The 18,878-nt window shown below is 39.4% G+C and overlaps 1 non-coding gene and 1 pseudogene across 1 annotated transcript; both read right to left on the bottom strand.

Moving 5' to 3' along the window:
* Positions 1-534: 534 nt before the first annotated feature.
* On the bottom strand, positions 535-13,228 carry LOC132648406 (olfactory receptor 2J3-like; annotated as a pseudogene).
* A 404-nt stretch (positions 13,229-13,632) lies between these two features.
* LOC132648433 (U6 spliceosomal RNA) lies at positions 13,633-13,735 on the bottom strand. The gene has a single exon (XR_009586835.1). It is a non-coding gene; the product is annotated as a U6 spliceosomal RNA (small nuclear RNA).
* Between the last annotated feature and the right edge of the window lie 5,143 nt (positions 13,736-18,878).

Genomic DNA, 18,878 nt, shown 5'->3' with positions numbered 1-18,878 from the left:
GGCACTGGAGTCTTTTCTAAGACTGATACTCCAATCAAGGACCATGCATGGAGATAACCTAGAACCCCTGCTCAGATGTAGCCCATGGCAGCTCTGTATTCAAGTGAGTACCCTAATAAGGGGAACAGGGATTGTCTCTGACATGAACTCAGTGGCTGGCTTTTTGGCCCTGCCCCCCGAGGGGGTAGCAGCCTTGACAGGCCACAGAGGAGGACAATGCAGCCACTCCTGATGAGACCTGATAAGCTACGGTCAGATGAAAGGGGAGGAGGACCTCCCCTATCAATGGACTTGGAGAGGGGCATGAAAGGAGATGAGGGAGGGAGGGTGGAATTGGGAGGGAATGAGGGAGGGGGCTACACCTGGGATACAAAGCGAATAAAATGTAATTAATGTAAAAAAATTTATTTAAAAAAGATATAATTATTGTTGTTTTTATTAATTAATAATAATAAAGTCATAATTATTAACAGAGACTGAATACTTTCACTGAATTCTTAGAACAAGACCAGGATTTTTAGTTTGGGTCTCCAGCTAAAACTTATTTCGGGTACTGTAGCCAGTGCCATGAGCCATGAAAGGAAAAAAGTCACAAGAGCTGAGAGGGGTAAAGAAGAACGCATTCTAGAGACAACATATTTAGAAAATTCTGAGGGACTTCATAACTGCTAGAATTGAACTGTGCAATCAACACATTTATAGAATGCCACGGTCAGGTGCCAAAAGCAGTATTGACATGAGTATTCAAAACTATGAAATATTCTAAGGTCAGTTTAACAAAATACGTACATAGAATACTTGAAATGCCCCCAAGAGAAAATATGTTTGAATCAATGAATGAAAAGTATGTTTCTGAATCAGAATAGTCAAGTTGTTTCTGTTGCTAGTTACTCCTGATTTTTATAAATTTATAAAATTATAAATTTATAAATTTAACATAATCTCCATGAAAACTCTAGGATCCTAATTTTGTGAAAAACAAAACAGAACAAACGTAGGTTGTATTTCTCTAAAGCTGAAAATTTGTTTCATTGAAAGACAGTATTAGGTGGGGCAGAGCCAGATGGCGACTAGCACACACAGTTTCTGAGCGGTGGAATACCTGAACTTCTGAGTTGGTGAATGGAAGGACCTCTAACCCAGGAAAACAACGGTGAGGCTTTCTAAACAACAGGGAACATCGCAGGAGGTGAAAACTTTGGTCTTGGGTCACCTGGAGAAATGATCCTTTGATCTCACGACACTCCCCTCCCCCCAGACCTCCTTCCTCCTCGGCACAGCGGCACAGCAGACTCGTCTTTCTCAGCACAGACCTAACTGCCTGGGGTATACAGCCGCTGAGGTGGAACTCCAAGCCCTTTAGCGGCAGGCAAAGGCCAACAGTACGTGTCCCGGAGTCCCAGATTCGCGCGACGGCTGCACCATCCTCCCAGGGCCTGAGTCTGCTAGATGTCATACTAGCTCTGCAGGATCGCCATCACTGACGGTACGGCCCGCCTAATCCCACAGTGACAGAGAATACGCTATATACTCACCAAAACCAGGCAGAAACGTCATACAACCTAGACACACCAGGTGCTGGGCCTCCCAAGCTTGGAGAGCACAGTGAAGAGACCCCAGAACTTCCCAGAAAGCATCGGGACTAGCAACCCAGTCTCCAGTTACAGCGGGACTTGGCGGCGGAGCAGCACTGAGCTGGTGGGGCACAACAGCCCTCCAGTTTAAGACTAACCAGGCCCAAACCAGAGAACAGAGAGCCTGCTGATGTGACCACCTTGAAATCTCCAGCTGCAGCAAGACCTCAGAACCTGGCAGTGACAGCAGCACAGAACTGGCGGAGCACATCAAAGAAGCAGGGCCAAACCAGGGAGCAGAGAGCCTGGATATCCCAATCTCTGCCAAGTGACCTGCCTGTAAGTGAGTGCACCCTTGAGAATCTGCAGATCCCCAGATCCTGGGTCCTTCTAAAACAGAAGCCAGGCATCGAACCCCCTCCCACCCACATACCCACTTTGGGAAACAGAGGGGCACTAGGGACATTGAAGTTCCTGCCCTGTGGGCCTAACTGAGGAGTTAAGGCAGTTAATGCCAGAAATTGCGCTGCAATCATCACTAGCGCCTGCGACATATACAGTCCAGAGCCCCTCCCACACACTCAAAGGTTCAACATTAGCCATCACTCTGTCCCTCGAGACACACGTCCACACACACTTACACACACACACACACACACACACGCTTGCATTTGCCCCATTTGCACCTGCGTACTTTCCTCCCACAGGTGCAGCTAGTCCTCAGCACATGCTGAGAGTTCTCAGCTTCCTGAAGAACTCTCCAGACGCCAGAGAGAGACAGTACCAGTCTGATCTGCAGAATCCAAAAACAAACAGGGAAGGTTTCAGATAAGCCAATGGCCAGGGGTAGGCAAAAGAACACTTCCAAACATAAATCAGGACATCATGACTTCACCAGCAAACCCCAAAATCAATGGATACTCCAATTCAGCAGAAGCACAGGAAAATGATTTTAAAGCCATGCTTGCCCAATTATTTGAGGCTCATAAGGAGGAAATGAACAAATCTTTCAAAGAGTTGGCCAGTCAATTGGAGGTAAAGAAAGAAGAAATAGACAAAATCCATAAAGAAACACAGGCAAACATAGCCAAACAACTAGATACACAAGTAGAGGAAAAATTAGTGGCATATAAAAAGGAAATGAACAAAGAAATAGAGGCCATCGTAGAGAGACAGGAATCCAAATTCAAACAGATGAAAGAAATGGTGCAAGGCATGAAAACAGAATTAGAATCAATAAAGAAAACACAAAATGAGAAAACCCTTGAGCTGGAGAACTTGGAGAAAAGATCAGGAAACACAAAAGTAAGCATCACCAACAGAATACAAGAGATGGAAGAGAGAATCTCTGGAGCTGAAGACACACTTGCAGAAATTGATACTTCTCTCAAAGAACCAGGAGGGGAGGAGGGAGGGCCGTATGGGGGGGATACAAAATGAATAAAATGTAATTAATAAAAGTTATAAAAAAAAGAAAAATAAAATCAGAAAAGTTCCAATCACAAAATATCCAAGAAATCAAGGATGCTATGAAAAGACAAAATCTAAGAATAATAGGAATTCATGAAAAAGAAGACTCCAAACTCCAAGGTCCAGAAAATATTTTCAAGAAAATCATAGAAGAAAATTTTCCCAACTTAAAGAAAGAGATGTCCATGAATATACAAGAGGCCTACAGAACTCCAAATAGACTAGACCAGAAAAGAAACACATCACGTCACATCATAGTCAAAACACTAAATCTACAGAACAAAGAAAAGATATTAAAAGCAGCAAGGGAAAAAGGCCAAGTAACATATGAAGGTAGGCCTATCAGAATCACACCAGACTTCTCATCAGAAACTATGAAAGCCAGAAGGGCCTGGGCAAGTATCATGGAGACTCTAAGAGATCACAAATGTCAACCCAGACTACTATACCCTGCAAAACTTTCAATCAACATAGATTGAGAAAACAAAATATTCCATGACAAAACTAAATTTACGCAATATCTACACAGTAAACCAACCCTACAGAAGATACTAGAAGGAAAACTCCAATCCAACAAAAACAAATTCACCCAAGAAAACAGGGCATACAGATAATATCCCAACAAAAATGAAAAGAAAACACGCAATGAAACAGGGTTAGATCACTGACTCCATTACAAAAGGAACTAATATGCATTGGTCACTATTATCTATCAATATCAATGGACTCAACTCACCAATAAAAAGACACAGGCTAACAGAATGGTTACGGAAACAGGATCCAACATTCTGTTGCATCCAAGAAACACACCTATGCAACAAAGATAAACGCTACCTCAGAGTAAAGGGCTGGAAAACTGTTTTTCAAGCAAATGGTTCCAGAAAACAAGCCGGAGTAGCCATCCTAATATCTAATAAAATAGACTTTCAACCCAAGTTAATCAAAAAAGATGAGGAGGGCCACTATATTCTCATCAAAGGAAAAATCTACCAAGAGGACATCACAATCTTGAATATCTATGCCCCAAATACAAGAGCACTGACATTTGTAAATGAAACATTATTAAAGCTTAAATCATACATTGATCCTAATACCTTAATAGTGGGAGACTTCAACACTCTACTCTCACCAAGGGACAGATCAACTAGACAGACACCAAATAGGGAAATAAAAGCACTCACAGAATCCCTAAATCAAATGGACCTAATAGACGTCTACAGATCATTTCACCCTAACTCAAAAGAGTACACCTTCTTTTCAATACCGCATGGAACCTTCTCCAAAATAGACCATATAGTGGGTCACAAAGCAAGCCTCAACAGATACAAAAAGATTGAAATAATCCCTTGTATACCATCTGACCACCATGGACTAAAGCTAGACATCAACAACAACAGAAACAACAAAAAGCCGACACGCACGTGGAAACTGAACAACTTACTACTCAATGACAGTTGGGTTAAGAAAGAAATAAAGAAAGAAATTAAAGACTTCCTAGAATTCAATGAAAGTGAAGGCACAACATACCCAAATTTATGGGACACATTGAAAGCAGTGCTCAGAGGAAAATATATAGCACTAAGTGCCTGCAAGAAGAAATTTATAGCATCACATACAAACAACTTAATGGCCCAACTGAAAAACCTAGAAAAAAAAAGAAGCAGATACACCCAAGAGGAGCAGATGGCTGGAAATAATCAAACTAAGGGCTGAAATCAATCAATTAGAAACAAATAAAACTATCCAAAGAATCAATGAAACAAAAAGCTGGTTCTTTAAGAAAATCAACAAGATAGACAAACCCTTAGCCAAATTAACTAAAAAGCAGAGAGAAACTATCCAAATCAGCAAAATCAGAAATGAAAATGGGGACATAACCACAGACACTGAGGAAATCCAAACAATCATTAGGTCATACTACAAAAGCCTATATGCCACAAAATTTGAAAATCTAAACGAAATAGATAATTTTCTTGAAAGATTCCATCTACCAAAACTAAGTCAAGATCAGGTAGAAAGACTGAATAGCCCTATATCTCCCAAAGAAATTGAAGCAGTCATTAACAGTCTCCCCTCCAAAAAAAGCCCTGGACCAGATGGTTTCAGCACAGAATTCTACCAGACCTTCAAAGAAGTGCTAACTCCAATTCTCCTCAAGCTCTTCCACAAAATAGAAACAGAAGGAACATTACCAAACTCATTCTATGAAGCCACAGTCACCTTGATACCTAAACCACACAAAGATCCAACAAAAAAAGAGAACTTCAGGCCTATCTCTCTTATGAACATTGACGCAAAAATACTCAATAAAATACTTGCAAACCGAATCCAAGAACACATCAAAGATATCATCCACCATGACCAAGTAGGCTTCATCCCAGGCATGCAAGGATGGTTCAACATACAGAAATCCATCAACGTAATCCACCACATAAACAAACTGAAGGAGAAAAACCACATGATCATCTCCTTGGACGCCGAAAAAGCATTTGACAAAGTCCAACACCCATTCATGTTTAAAGTCTTGGAGAGATCAGGGATACAAGGCACATACCTAAAGATAGTAAAGGCAATATACAGCAAGCCTATAGCTAACATCAAACTCAATGGAGAGAAACTTAAATCAATCCCACTGAAATCAGGGACAAGACAAGGCTACCCATGGTCTCCATATCTCTTCAACATAGTACTTGAAGTCTTAGCCAAAGCAATAAGACAACTAAAGGAGATCAGGGGGATACAAATTGGAAAGGAAGAGGTCAAAGTGTCACTATTTGCAGATGATATGATAGTATACATGAGTGACCCCAAAAATTCAACCAGAGAACTCCTTCAGCTGATAAACACCTTCAGCAAAGTGGCTGGATACAAAATCAACTCAAAAAAATCAGAAGCCCTCCTGTATACCAAAGACAAAAAGGCTGAGAAAGAAATTAGAGAAACAACACCCTTCACAATAGCCACTAATAACATAAAGTACCTTGGTGTGACTCTAACCAAGCAAGTGAAAGACCTGTTTGAGAAAAAATTCAAGTCTCTGAAGAAAGAAATCAAAGAAGATATCAGAAGATGGAAAGATCTCCCGTGCTCATGGATTGGTAGGATTAACATTGTGAAAATGCCCATACTGCCAAAAGCAATCTACAGATTCAATGCAATTCCCATCAAAATACCAACTCAATTCTTTTCAGACCTTGAAAAAAAGATTCTCAGCTTCATATGGAGAAACAAAAAACCCAGAATCTCCAAAACGATCCTGTACAACAACAGATCATCTGGAGGTATCTCCATCCCTGATCTCGAGCTGTACTACAGGGCAACAGTAATAAAAACTGCATGGTATTGGCATAGAAACAGAAAGGAGGATCAATGGAACTGCATAGAAGACCCAGAAATAAACCCACACACCTATGAATACTCGATATTTGACAAAGAAGCCAAATCCATTCAATGGAAAAGAGACAGCATCTTCAACAGATGGTGCTGGACCAACTGGATGTCTATATGCAGAAAAATGAAAATAGATCCATATTTATCACCCTGCACAAAACTAAAGTCAAAGTGGATCAAAGACTTCAACATAAAACCAGATACGCTAAATCTGTTAGAAGAAAAAGTGGGGAACAGCCTAGAACTCATTGGCACAGGAGACAACTTCCTGAACAGAACACCAACAGCACAGGCTCTAAGAGCAACAATCAATAAATAAGACCTCATGAAACTGAAAAGCTTCTGTAAAGCAAAGGACACCGTCATCAAAACAAAACGAATGCCTACAGATTGGGAAAGAATCTTCACTAACCCTCTATCTGACAGAGGGCTAATATCCAGTATATACAAAGAACTAAAGAAGCTGAAAAGCAGCAAACCAAGTAATCCAATTAAAAAATGGGGAACAGAGCTAAACAGAGAATTCTCTGTAGAAGAATATAGAATGGCAGAGAAACACTTAAAGAAATGCTCAATGTCATTAGCCATTAGGGAAATGTAAATCAAAACGACCCTGAGATATCACCTTACACCCATCAGAATGGCCAAGATGAAAAACTCAAGCGACAACACATGCTGGAGAGGTTGTGGAGAAAGGGGAACCCTCCTCCATTGCTGGTGGGAATGTAAACTGGTACAACCACTCTGGAATGCTATCTGGCGCTTTCTAAGACAATTAGGAATATTTCTTCCTCAAGGCCCAGCTATACCACTGCTAGGTATATACCCAAAGTTTGCTCAAGTACACAAAAGGGACACTTGCTCAACCATGTTTATAGCAGCTTTATTTGTAATAGCCAGAACCTGGAAACAACCCAGATGTCCATCAACCGAAGAATGGGTAAAGAAATTGTGGTATTTCTACACAATGGAATACTACTCAGCAATCAAAAAGGAGGAAATCATGAAATTTGCAGGCAAATGGTGGGATCTAGAAAAGATCATTCTGAGTGAAATATCCCAGAAGGAGAAAGACAAACACAGTATATACTCACTTATATAGACCTATAAGATATGATAAACATAATGAAATCTATACACCTAAAAAAGATAATCAAGAGAGCGGACATGGGGTAAGATGATCAATCCTCGTTTAGAAAGACAGATGGGATGTGCATTGAACGTATGACAGGAGTCTACTGAGCACATCTGAAAGACTCTAACTAGCAGTGTTTTCAAAGCAAAGACTCATGACCAAACCTTTGGCAGAGTACAGGGAATCATAAGAAAGAAGGGGAGTTAGTCTGATACGGAAAGAATAGGAGCTCTACAAGGACCAAATATATCTGGGCACAGGGTCTTTTCTGAGACTGACATTCAACCAAGGACCATGTATGGATATAACCTAGAACCTCCACTCAGATGTAGCCTGTGGTAGCTCAGTAACCAATTGGTTTCCCAAAGTGAGGGGAACAGGGACTATTTCTAACAGGAACTCAATGACTAGCTCTTTGGCCTCCCCACCCCCCAAGGGAGGAGCAGTCCTGTTAGGCCACAGAGGAGGACTTTGCAGCCAGTCCTGAAGATACCTGTTAAAACAGAATCAGATGAATGGGGAGGAGGTCCCCCCCCCATCAGTGGACTTGGAAAGGGGCAGGGTGGAGATGAGGGAGGGAGGGAGGGACTGGGAGGGAATGAGGGATCGGGACACGGCTGGGATACAGAGTTAATAAAATGTAACTGATAAGAAAAAAATAAAATTCAAAAAAAAAGAAAGACAATATTAAAAAAATGACAGTGTTTAATTTTATTATTATTATTTTTTTTTTTACAATTTATTCACTTTGTATCCCCGCTGTAGCCCCCTCCCTCATCTCCTCCTGGATCCAGCCTCCCTCCTGCCCCCTTTTTATTTCCTTCCCCTAGTCCACTGATAGAGGAGGTCTTCCTACCCTTTTATCTGACCCTAGTCTTTCAGGTCTCATCAGGACTGGAAAGACAATAATTTTAAAGAACAAAAACCCTATAGTCTTAAAGGTAAATTTGTTTAAAAAAAAAAACATACTTTACCCAGGACACATGCCTGTACAAATACATGTGAACATGCACACGCAAGTAAATATGTGTATATTCACGCACATATAACAAAGTGTAATATAACCTGAATTGTATGTGACCCCAATATATACATATATATAATTATTAAATGTACTTTGGTTATATATAGCTATATGTAAATTATACTTCAATAAAGTTGGAAATTTTATTTTTCAATTTAAACTGATAGTATTTAACAATTTCTACAATATAATGAAAATTTTATAACATAAGGTACTGGTGAAGAGGTAGAAATATAAGTTACCCTGATTTAACTCATGCATATTGTATACAGCATTGTACTATACCTATTGGCCCCATAAGTGTTTATAATTGTTACTTATTAGTATATATAAAAGCAATAGATTTAACATAATTCAAGCATGTTGCTAATCAATTTCACTTTAGTAAAAAAAAATTGTTTTATTTCGTTTACTAATACTATCCTCCTCTCAACTTAAGAATAGATATTTACATTTAAGACTTTTTTTTGTGCTAAATCCCTGGGAGTCATTTTTGAAGAGACCTTAATTTATTTGCATATATACTTTGATACACCAAGTTTAATACAAATTTCATAAATAAAAATTCCTTCAGCCTGTATGTTTCTCATATTGTACCTCTCTGAATATGGTCAATTCATTAATTAGCATATTCATTTATGTAAGAAATATTTTAAAATTTCAAGTGATTTTGTTTTGTTTTTTTTTTTTTTATTCCCTCCCAGTCCCTCCCTCCCTCCCTCATCTCCACCGTGCCCCTTTCCAAGTCCACTGATAGGGGGGACCTCCTCCCCATTCATCTGATCCTGTTTTATCAGGTATCTTCAGGACTGGCTGCAAAGCCCTCCTCTGTGGCCTAACAGGACTGCTCCTCCCTTCGGGGGTGGGGAGACCAAAGAGCCAGTCATTGAGTTCCTGTTAGAAATAGTCCCTGTTCCCCTCACTTTGGGAAACCAATTGGTTACTGAGCTACCACAGGCTACATCTGAGTGGAGGTTCTAGGTTATATCCATACATGGTCTTTGGTTGAATGTCAGTCTCAGAAAAGACCCTGTGCCCAGATATATTTGGTCCTTCTGGAGCTCCTATCCTTTCCCCATCAGACTAACTCCCCTTCTTTCTTATGATTCCCTGTACTCTGCCAAAGGTTTGGTCATGAGTCTTTGCTTTGAAAACACTGCTAGTTAGAGTCTTTCAGATGCGCTCAGTAGACTCCTGTCATACGTTCAATGCACATCCCATCTGTCTTTCTAAATGAGGATTGATCATCTTACCCCATGTCCACTCAATTGATTATCTTTTTTAGGTGTATAGATTTCATTATGTTTATCATATCTTATAGATCTATATAAGTGAGTATATCCCATGTTTGTCTTTCTCCTTCTGGGATATTTCACTCAGAATGATCTTTTCTAGATCCCACCATTTGCCTGCAAATTTCATGATTTCCTCCTTTTTGATTGCTGAGTAGTATTCCATTGTATAAAAATACCACAATTTCTGTACCCATTCCAGCGTTGATGGACATCTGGGTTGTTTCCAGGTTCTGGCTATTACAAATAGAGCTGCTATAAACATGATTGAGCAAGTGTCCTTTTTGTGTACTTGAACAAACTTTGGGTATATACCTAGCAGTGGTATAGCTGGGTCTGGAGGAAGCACTATTCCTATTTGTCTTAGAAAGCGCCAGATATCTTTCCAGAGTGGTTGTACCAGTTTACATTCCCACCAGCAGTGGAGGAGGGTTCCCTTTCTCCACATCCTCTCCAGCATGTGTTATCGCTTGAGTTTTTCATCTTGGCCATTCTGATGGGTGTCAGGTGATATCTCAGGGTCGTTTTGATTTGCATTTCCCTGATGGCTAATGAGGATGAGCATTTCTTTAAGTGTTTTTCTGCCATTCGATATTCCTCTGTCGAGAATTCTCTGTTTAGCTCTGTTCCCCATTTTTTAATTGGATTACTTGGATTGCTGCTTTTCAGCTTCTTTAGTTCTTTGTATATACTGGATATTAGTCCTCTGTCAGATAAAGGGTTAGTGAAGATTCTTTCCCAATCTGTAGGCAGTCGTTTTGTTTTGATGACGGTATCCTTTGCTTTACAGAAACTTTTCAGTTTCATGAGGTCCCATTTATTGATTGTTGCTCTTAATTTATTTGCATATATACTTTGATACACCAAGTTTAATACAAATTTCATAAATAAAAATTCCTTCAGCCTGTATGTTTCTCATATTGTACCTCTCTGAATATGGTCAATTCATTAATTAGCATATTCATTTATGTAAGAAATATTTTAAAATTTCAAGTGATTTTGAAATAATTTCTTCTTCATATAACCTTCATCCAGCACTCTACTCATCTCCCCAACTCATAAACACTGAAACTTCACTACAGTCAACTGAAAAAAATATGAATCAAGGAGCTCATTTTATGTTACTTCAGAATTAACCAATATAAAGAACAGCACATAAAGAATTGTGTTGGTATTTTGATGGAAACTGCTTTTGTAGGATGACCATTTTCACTATATTAATCCTACTGATTCATGAGCACGGGAGGTCTTTCCATCTTCTGATATCTTCTTCAATTTCTTTCTTCAGAGACTTGAAGTTTTTTCAAACAGGTCTTTCACTTGCTTGATTAGAGTGACACTGAGGTACATTATGTTAGTTGTGGCTATTGTGAAGGGTGTTGTTTCCCTAATCTCTTTCTCAGCCCTTTTATCTTTCATACACAGGAGGGCGACTGATTTTTCTTTTAGTTAATTTTGTATCCAGCCATTTTGCTGACAGCTGAAAGAGTTCTCTGGTATTTTTGTAGTCACTCATGTACACTATCATAACATCTGAGAATAGTGATGCTTTGACTTCTTTCTTTCTGATTTGTACCCCCTTGATCTCCTTTAGTTGTCTTATTGCTCTAGCTAGGACTTCAAGTACTATGTTGAAGAGATAGGGAGAGAATGGGTAGCCTTACCTTGTCCCTGATTTCAGTGGGATTGATTTAAGTTTCTCTCCGTTTTGTTGGATGTTGGCTATATACTTGCTGTATATTGTCTTCACTATGTTTAGGTGTGTGCCTTGTATCCCTGATCTCCTCAAGACTTTAAACATGAGTGGGTGTTGGATTTTTTTCAAATGCTTTTTCAGCATCTAAGAAGATAATCATGTGGTTTTTCTCCTTCATGGTGGATCACATTGATGGATTTCCATATATTGAACCACCCCTGCATGCCTGAGATGAAGCCTACTTGGTCATGGTGAATGATATCTTTTATGTGTTCTTGGATTTGGTTTGCGAGTATTTTATTCAGTATTTTTGCATCAATGTTCATAAGAGAGATAGGTCTGAAGTTCTCTTTTTTGTTGAGTCTGTGTGGTTTAGGTATCATAGAATGAGTTTGGTAATGTTCCTTCTATTTCTATTTTGTGGAATAGTTTGACAAGTATTGGTATAAACTCTTCTTTGAAAGTCTGGTAGAATTTGGTGCTAAAACGATCTGGCCCTGGGTTTTTTTTGTTTGTTTGTTTTGTTTTGTTTTGTTTTTTGATTGGGAGACTTTCAATGACTGCTACTAATTCCCTAGTGGTTATAGAACTATGTAAATTGTTTACCTCACTTTAAATTTACTTTGGTAAGTAGTATCTATAAAAAATCATCCATTTCACTTAGATTTTCCAATTTTGTGTAGTACAGGCTTTTGAAGTAAGATTTAATGATTCTTTTAATTTCCTCGGGGTCTGTTGCTTTGTTCTTTTCATTTCTGATTTTGTCAATTTGGATACAGTCTCTCTGCCTTTTACTTGGCTTGGCTAAGGGTTTGTCATTCCAAGAAGAGAGACACAACAGTGGCTCCACAGATCCCAACAACTTTCTTATATTTATGGTTGTGAGCCTAGCCTTTAATGGCTGAGCCATCTCTCCAGCCCCCCAACTGCTTTTTGAAGTCATGTGGTTGATTGCATTTTCAGAACAGTACATGCAATGGCACCATAGGAGCTCAGAATGAGAATAAGGGGTATAACAACAAAAATAGCACTCATGACCATGAGGGTCAGCTCATTTGCACGGATATCAACACAGGACAACCTCAATAGTGCCGGGACTTCACAGAAGAAGTGGTTCACTTGGCGATGCCCACACAGAGGTACCCAGAAGGTAAAGGAGGAATGAAGAGCTGAGGTGGTACAGCCACTTACCCAGGAGGCTGCAGCCAGCAGGTGGCAGAAACGAGGATTCATGAGAACAGAGTAATGCAAGGATTTATACACAGCTGCATAGCGGTCATAGGACATGACTACCAACAGAACACACTCTGTGGTACCCAGTGCAAGGACAAAATAGAGTTGTAACATGCAACCAGCATAAGTTATTGTCTTCTCTGGGCCACAGAGGTTGAATAGCAGCTGAGGGACAGAGCTAGTGGTGTAGCAGAGATCCAGAGCAGAGAGGTTTGAGAGGAAGAAGTACATGGGTGTGTGCAGGTGGGAATCTAGGTGTGACAGGACGATGATGAAAAGATTGCCTGTCAGTGTCATCAAGTAAAATATCAATATCATCACAAAGAGAACAACTTCTAGATGAGGCCATTTAGAAAATCCCAGAAGAATAAAATAGTCTCCAGAACTTTCATTGCTCTTTCCCTTATCACTCATTTTCCCCCCTGTATTTTGAGAGACGTAAAAATCACATAAACTTCATAAAATGTTCATATGTTGACGAACACTTTTAGGCACATCAGGTTAAATAAATGTTGCTTCTCAATATCATACTTTACATTATGTGGCAATATAATTTGTATTGTTTCCCCTTTATGTACAATCCATTATTTGCCCTGTTATAGTTACAGTCAATAATGTCATCATGAATGATTTACAGCACCTTTAAGCTAGCATTTGTATGTATAAAGAGTAAGTTATTGTATGGACAGAATGGGCAAGTCTTATAAAGACTTTTTGCACAAATAAACATTAATTTATTCTTTTATCACATTTTGAAGGCACAAATTTAACAATTATAATTAATAATAATAACTATAGATTAACTATAATCTTTATTTTTCAGTAGGAAATGTTTCACAAATTTATGTGTCACCCTTGTGCAGGGGCCACGTTAATCTTCTTTGTATTATTTCAATTTTAATATGTGTGCTGCTGAAGCTCACTACTATAATATTAATAATTTCTCATAGATGAAAATTTCTCATGTGATGACATTAATTCGGTAATAGCTTTTTTTATTCTTTATTTTTTTCTTTTTTCTATAATTTTATTTTTCTCATTAGTTACATTTTGTTAATTCTGTATCCCAGCTGTATCCCTCATTCCCTCCCCAATCCCACCCTCCTTCCCTCATCTCCTCCCTGCCCCTTTCCAAGTCCACTGATAGGGGAGGACCTCCTCCCCTTTCATACGACTCCCTTTTGTCAGTTATTTTCAGAACTGGCTTCAAAGTCCTCCTCTGTGGCCTAACAGTACTGCTCCTCCCTTGGGAGGTGGGGAGGTCAAAAAGCCAGTCATTGAGTTCCTGTTAGAAATAGTCCTTTTTCTCCTTACTATGGGAAACCAATTGATTACTGAGCTATCACAGGTCACATCCGAGCAGAGGTTCTAGGTTTTCTCCTCTCATGGACTTTGGTTGAGTGTCCATCTCAGAAAAGATCCTGTGCCCAGATATGGAGCTCCTATCCTTTACACATCACACTTCCCTTCTTTCATATGATTCCCTGCACTCTGCTGAAGGTTTGGTTATGAGTTTTAGTATCTACTTTGGAGCACTGCTAGGTAGAGTCTTTCAGATGCTTTCTGCGGTAGACTCCTGTCATACGTTCAATGCATATCCCATTTGTCTTTCTAAATGAGGATAGATCATCATACCCCGTGTCCGCTTTCTTGATTATCTTCTTTAGGTGTATAGATTTCATTATGTTTATCCTATCTTTAAGTCTATATAAGCGAGTATATTCCATGTTTGTCTTTCTCCTTCTGTGATACTTCACTCAGAATGATCTTTTCTAGATCCCACCATTTGCCTGCAAATTTCATGATTTCCTCCTTTTTGATTGCTGAGTAGTATTCCATTGTGTAGAAATACCACAATTTTTGTATCCATTCCTCCGTTGATGGACATCTGGGTTGTTTCCATGTTCTGGCTATTACAAATAAAGCTGCTACAAACGTGGTTGACCAAATGTCCTTATTGGGTACTTGAGCAAATTTTGGGTATATGCCTAGCAGTGGTATAGCTGGGTCTTGAGGAAGCACTATTCCTAATTGTCTGAGAAAGTGCCAGATTGACTTCCAAAGTGGTTGTACCAGTTTACATTCCCACCAGCAGTGGAGGAGGGTTCCACTTTCTCCACAACCTCTCCAACATGTGTTGTCATTTGTGTTTTTGTTATTGGCCATTCTGATGGGTGTAAGGTGATATCTCAGGGTCGTTTTGATTTACATTTCCCTAATGGCTAATGACATTGAGCATTTCTTTAAGTGTTTCTCTGCCATTCTATATTCTTCTACAGAGAATTATCTGTTTAGCTCTGTTCCCCATTTTTTAATTGGATTACTTGGTTTGCTGCTTTTCAGCTTCTTTAGTTCTTTATATATACTGGATATTAGCCCTCTGTCAGATAAAGGTTTGGTGAAGATTCTTTCCCAATCTGTAGGCATTCATTTTGTTTTGATGACGGTGTCCTTTGCTTTACAGAAGCTTTTCAGTTTCATGAGGTCCCATTTATTGATTGTTGCTCTTAGAGCCTGTGCTGTTGGTGTTCTGTTCAGGAAGTTGTCTCCTGTGCCAATGAGTTCTAGGCTGTTCCCCACTTTTTCTTCTAACAGATTTAGCGTATCTGGTTTTATGTTGAGGTCTTTGATCCACTTGGACTTTAGTTTTGTTCATGGTGATAAATGTGGATCTATTTTTATTTTTTTGCATTTAGACATCCAATTAGACCAGCACCATCTGTTGAAGATGGTATCTTTTTTCCATTGAATGGTTTTGGCTGCTTTGTCAAAAATTGAGTAATCATAGGTACGTGGGTTTATTTCTGGGTCTTCTATTCGGTTCCATTGATCCTCCTTTCTGTTTCTATGCCAATACCATGCAGTTTTTATTACTATTGCTTTGTAGTACAGCTTGAGATGGGGAATGGAGATACCTCCAGATGATCTGTTGTTGTACAGGGTTGTTTTGGAGATTCTAGGTTTTTTGTTTCTCCATATGAAGCTGAGAATCTTTTTTTCAAGGTCTGAAAAGAATTGAGTTGGTATTTTGATGGGAATTGCATTGAATCTGTAGATTGCTTTTGGCAGTATGGGCATTTTCACAATGTTAATCCTACCAATCCATGAGCACGGGAGGTCTTTCCATCTTCTGAGATCTTCTTCAATTTCTTTCTTCAGAGACTTGAATTTTTTCTCAAACAGGTCTTTCACTTGCTTGGTTAGTGTCACCCCCAAGGTACTTTATGTTATTAGTGGCTATTGTGAAGGGTGTTGTTTCCCTAATTTCTTTCTCAGCCCTTTTGTCTTTGGTATACAGGAGGGCTTCTGGTTTTTTTTGAGTTGATTTTGTATCCAGCCACTTTGCTGAAGGTGTTTATCAGCTGAAGGAGTTCTCTGGTTGAATTTTTGGGGTCACTCATGTATACTATCATATCATCTGCAAATAGTGACACTTTGACCTCTTCCTTTCCAATTTGTATCCCCCTGATCTCCTTTAGTTGTCTTATTGCTCTGGCTAAGACTTCAAGTACTATGTTGAAGAGATATGGAGACCATGGGCAGCCTTGTCTTGTCCCTGATTTCAGTGGGATTGATTTAAGTTTCTCTCCATTGAGTTTGATGTTGGCTGTAGGCTTGCTGTATATTGCCTTTACTATGTTTAAGTATGTGCCTTGTATCCCTGATCTCTCCAGACTTTAAAGGGTTAGGTGGAAAGATCTGTAGACGTCTATTAGGTCCATTTGATTTAGGGACTCTGTAAGTACTTTTATTTCCCTATTTGGTTTCTGTCTAGTTGATCTGTCCCTTGGTGAGAGTGGGGTGTTGAAGTCATCCACTATTAGGGTATTGCGATCAATGTGTTGTTTAAGCTTTAATAATGTTTCATTTATGAATGTGGGTGCTCTTGTATTTGGGGCATAGATGTTTAGAATTGTGATGTCTTCTTGGTGAATTTATTTATTTTTTTTTATGAAAATGTAGTGCCCCTCTATGTCTTTTGTGATTGGTTTTGGTTGAAAATCTACTTTATTAGATATTAGGATAGCCACTCCTGCTTGTTTTTTGGGTCCATTTGCTTGAAAAACAGTTTTCCAGCCCTTTACTCTGAGGTAATTTTTATCTTTGTTGCTTAGGTGTGTTTCTTGGATGCAGCAGAATGTTGGTTCCTGTTTCCGCACCCTTTTTGTTAGTCTGTTTCTTTTTATTGGAGAGTTGAGTCCATTGATGTTGATAGATAATAATGACCATTGAATGTTATTTCCTATTATTGTGGAGTTGGCGATGTTACTGTGAATCATTGCTTGTTTGCTTTTGACTTTTGTTGGAAATTATCTTTAACCTATGTTTTCTTGGGTGTATTTGTTTTCATTGGATTGGAATTTTCCTTCTAGTATCTTCTGTAGGGCTGGGTTGCTGTTCAAATATTGCTTAAATTTAGTTTTGTCATGGAATATTTTATTTTCTCCATCTATGTTGATCGAAAGCTTTGCTGAGTAAAGTAGTCTAGGTTGGCATCTGTGGTTGCTTAGGGCCTGCATGATATCTCCCCAGGCTCTTCTGGCTTTCATAGTTTCTGATGAGAAGTCCAGTGTGATGCTGATAGGTTTGCCTTTATATGTTACTTGGCCTTTTTCCCTTGCTGCTTTTAGTATCTTTTTTTTGTTCTGTAGATTAAGTGTTTTGACTACGATGTGGCGTGAGGAGTTTCTTCTCTGGTCTAGTCTATTTGGTGTTCTGTAGGCCTCTTGTATGTTTGTGGACATCTCTTTCTTTAGGTTGGGAAAATTTTCTTCTATGATTTTCTTGAAAATATTTTCTGGACCTTGTAACCTGGACTCCTCTTCTTCTTCAATTCCTATTATTCTTATATTTTGCCTTTTCATGGCATCCTTGATTTCTTGGATGGTTTGTGTTTGGGATTTTTCTGATTTTATTTTTGCTTTGAGAGAAGTATCAATTTCTGTGAGCGTATCTTCAGCACCCGAGATTCTCTCTTCCATCTCTTGTATTCTATTAGTGATGCTTACCTTTGAGATGACTTCTCTTTTCTCTAAGTTCTTCAGTTCCAGGGTTTTCTCAGTTTGTGTTTTCTTTATTGATTCTAATTCTGTTTTCATGTCTTGCAACATTTCCTTCATCTGTTTGAGTGTGGATTCCTGTGTCTCCAAGATGGTCTCTATTTTTTTGTTTGTTTCCTCTCTTAGTGCCTCTGCTTCTGCCTCCAATTGTTTGGCTATATTTGCATGTGTTTCTTTAAGAGCTTCTTTGTTCACTTCGTTTTCCTTTGTTTTTATTTGGGAGGCCAAATCGTTAAGGGATTTTTTTGTATCCTCTTTAACTGTTTGAATCTCTATGACTATTTCTCTGGGAGATTTTTTGGTTTCGTCTTTATGTGCCTCAAATAACTGGATAATCATAGCTTTACAATCATTTTCTTTTTCTGTTTCTGCTGAGTTGGAGTGTCCAATAATTTTGGAGGTTGCCGGTGAAGCCATGATATCTTGATTTGCGTTGGTTGTGTTCTTTTGCCTACCTCTGGCCATTTGGTTATCTGTCCTGTTCACTGTCTGTTCCTGGATTCTGCAGGTCAGACTGGTTTTTCTCTGGTATCTGGAGAATTCTTCAGGAGAATGAAGGTCTAGTGAGGTCTAGTGATTTCAGTGTGTGCGTTGATTATTCAGCTATACCTGTAGAAGGAAAGTTCACAGGCGCAGAAGGGCAAATGCGGGGTAGCGTGTGTTTGAGCATGTGCTTGTGGGTGTGTCCTAAGGGACAGGGTGTTGGTGAATGAAGAGGCCTTCAGTGTGTGAGAGGGGTGCTTTGCAGGCACTGAAGTTGTTGCAGGCACTAAGGGATCACAAGCGCTGTTGAAGAGTGCGTGCACGTATTGATTTTACAGGTCTGCTGGTCTTTGGTGTCTATTCAGCTGGTTTTCTGCCACTGAGGGGTTGGATGGCCCATACAATCACTGGCTGGGCAGCCCTGTGTAGTCCGTGCCGCCACTTGCAGGCTTGGGGTCTGGGAAGGGTTGTACTGAGGGACTGAGTCTCTGTGGCTAGCACTGTATTGGGTGTGCGCTCTG

This window comes from Meriones unguiculatus, chromosome 16 (genome assembly GCF_030254825.1).
Source record: "Meriones unguiculatus strain TT.TT164.6M chromosome 16, Bangor_MerUng_6.1, whole genome shotgun sequence".
NCBI lineage: Eukaryota > Metazoa > Chordata > Mammalia > Rodentia > Muridae > Meriones > Meriones unguiculatus.
Note: the sequence above shows the minus strand (reverse complement) of the source record. Positions and strands in the feature narration are given on the sequence as shown.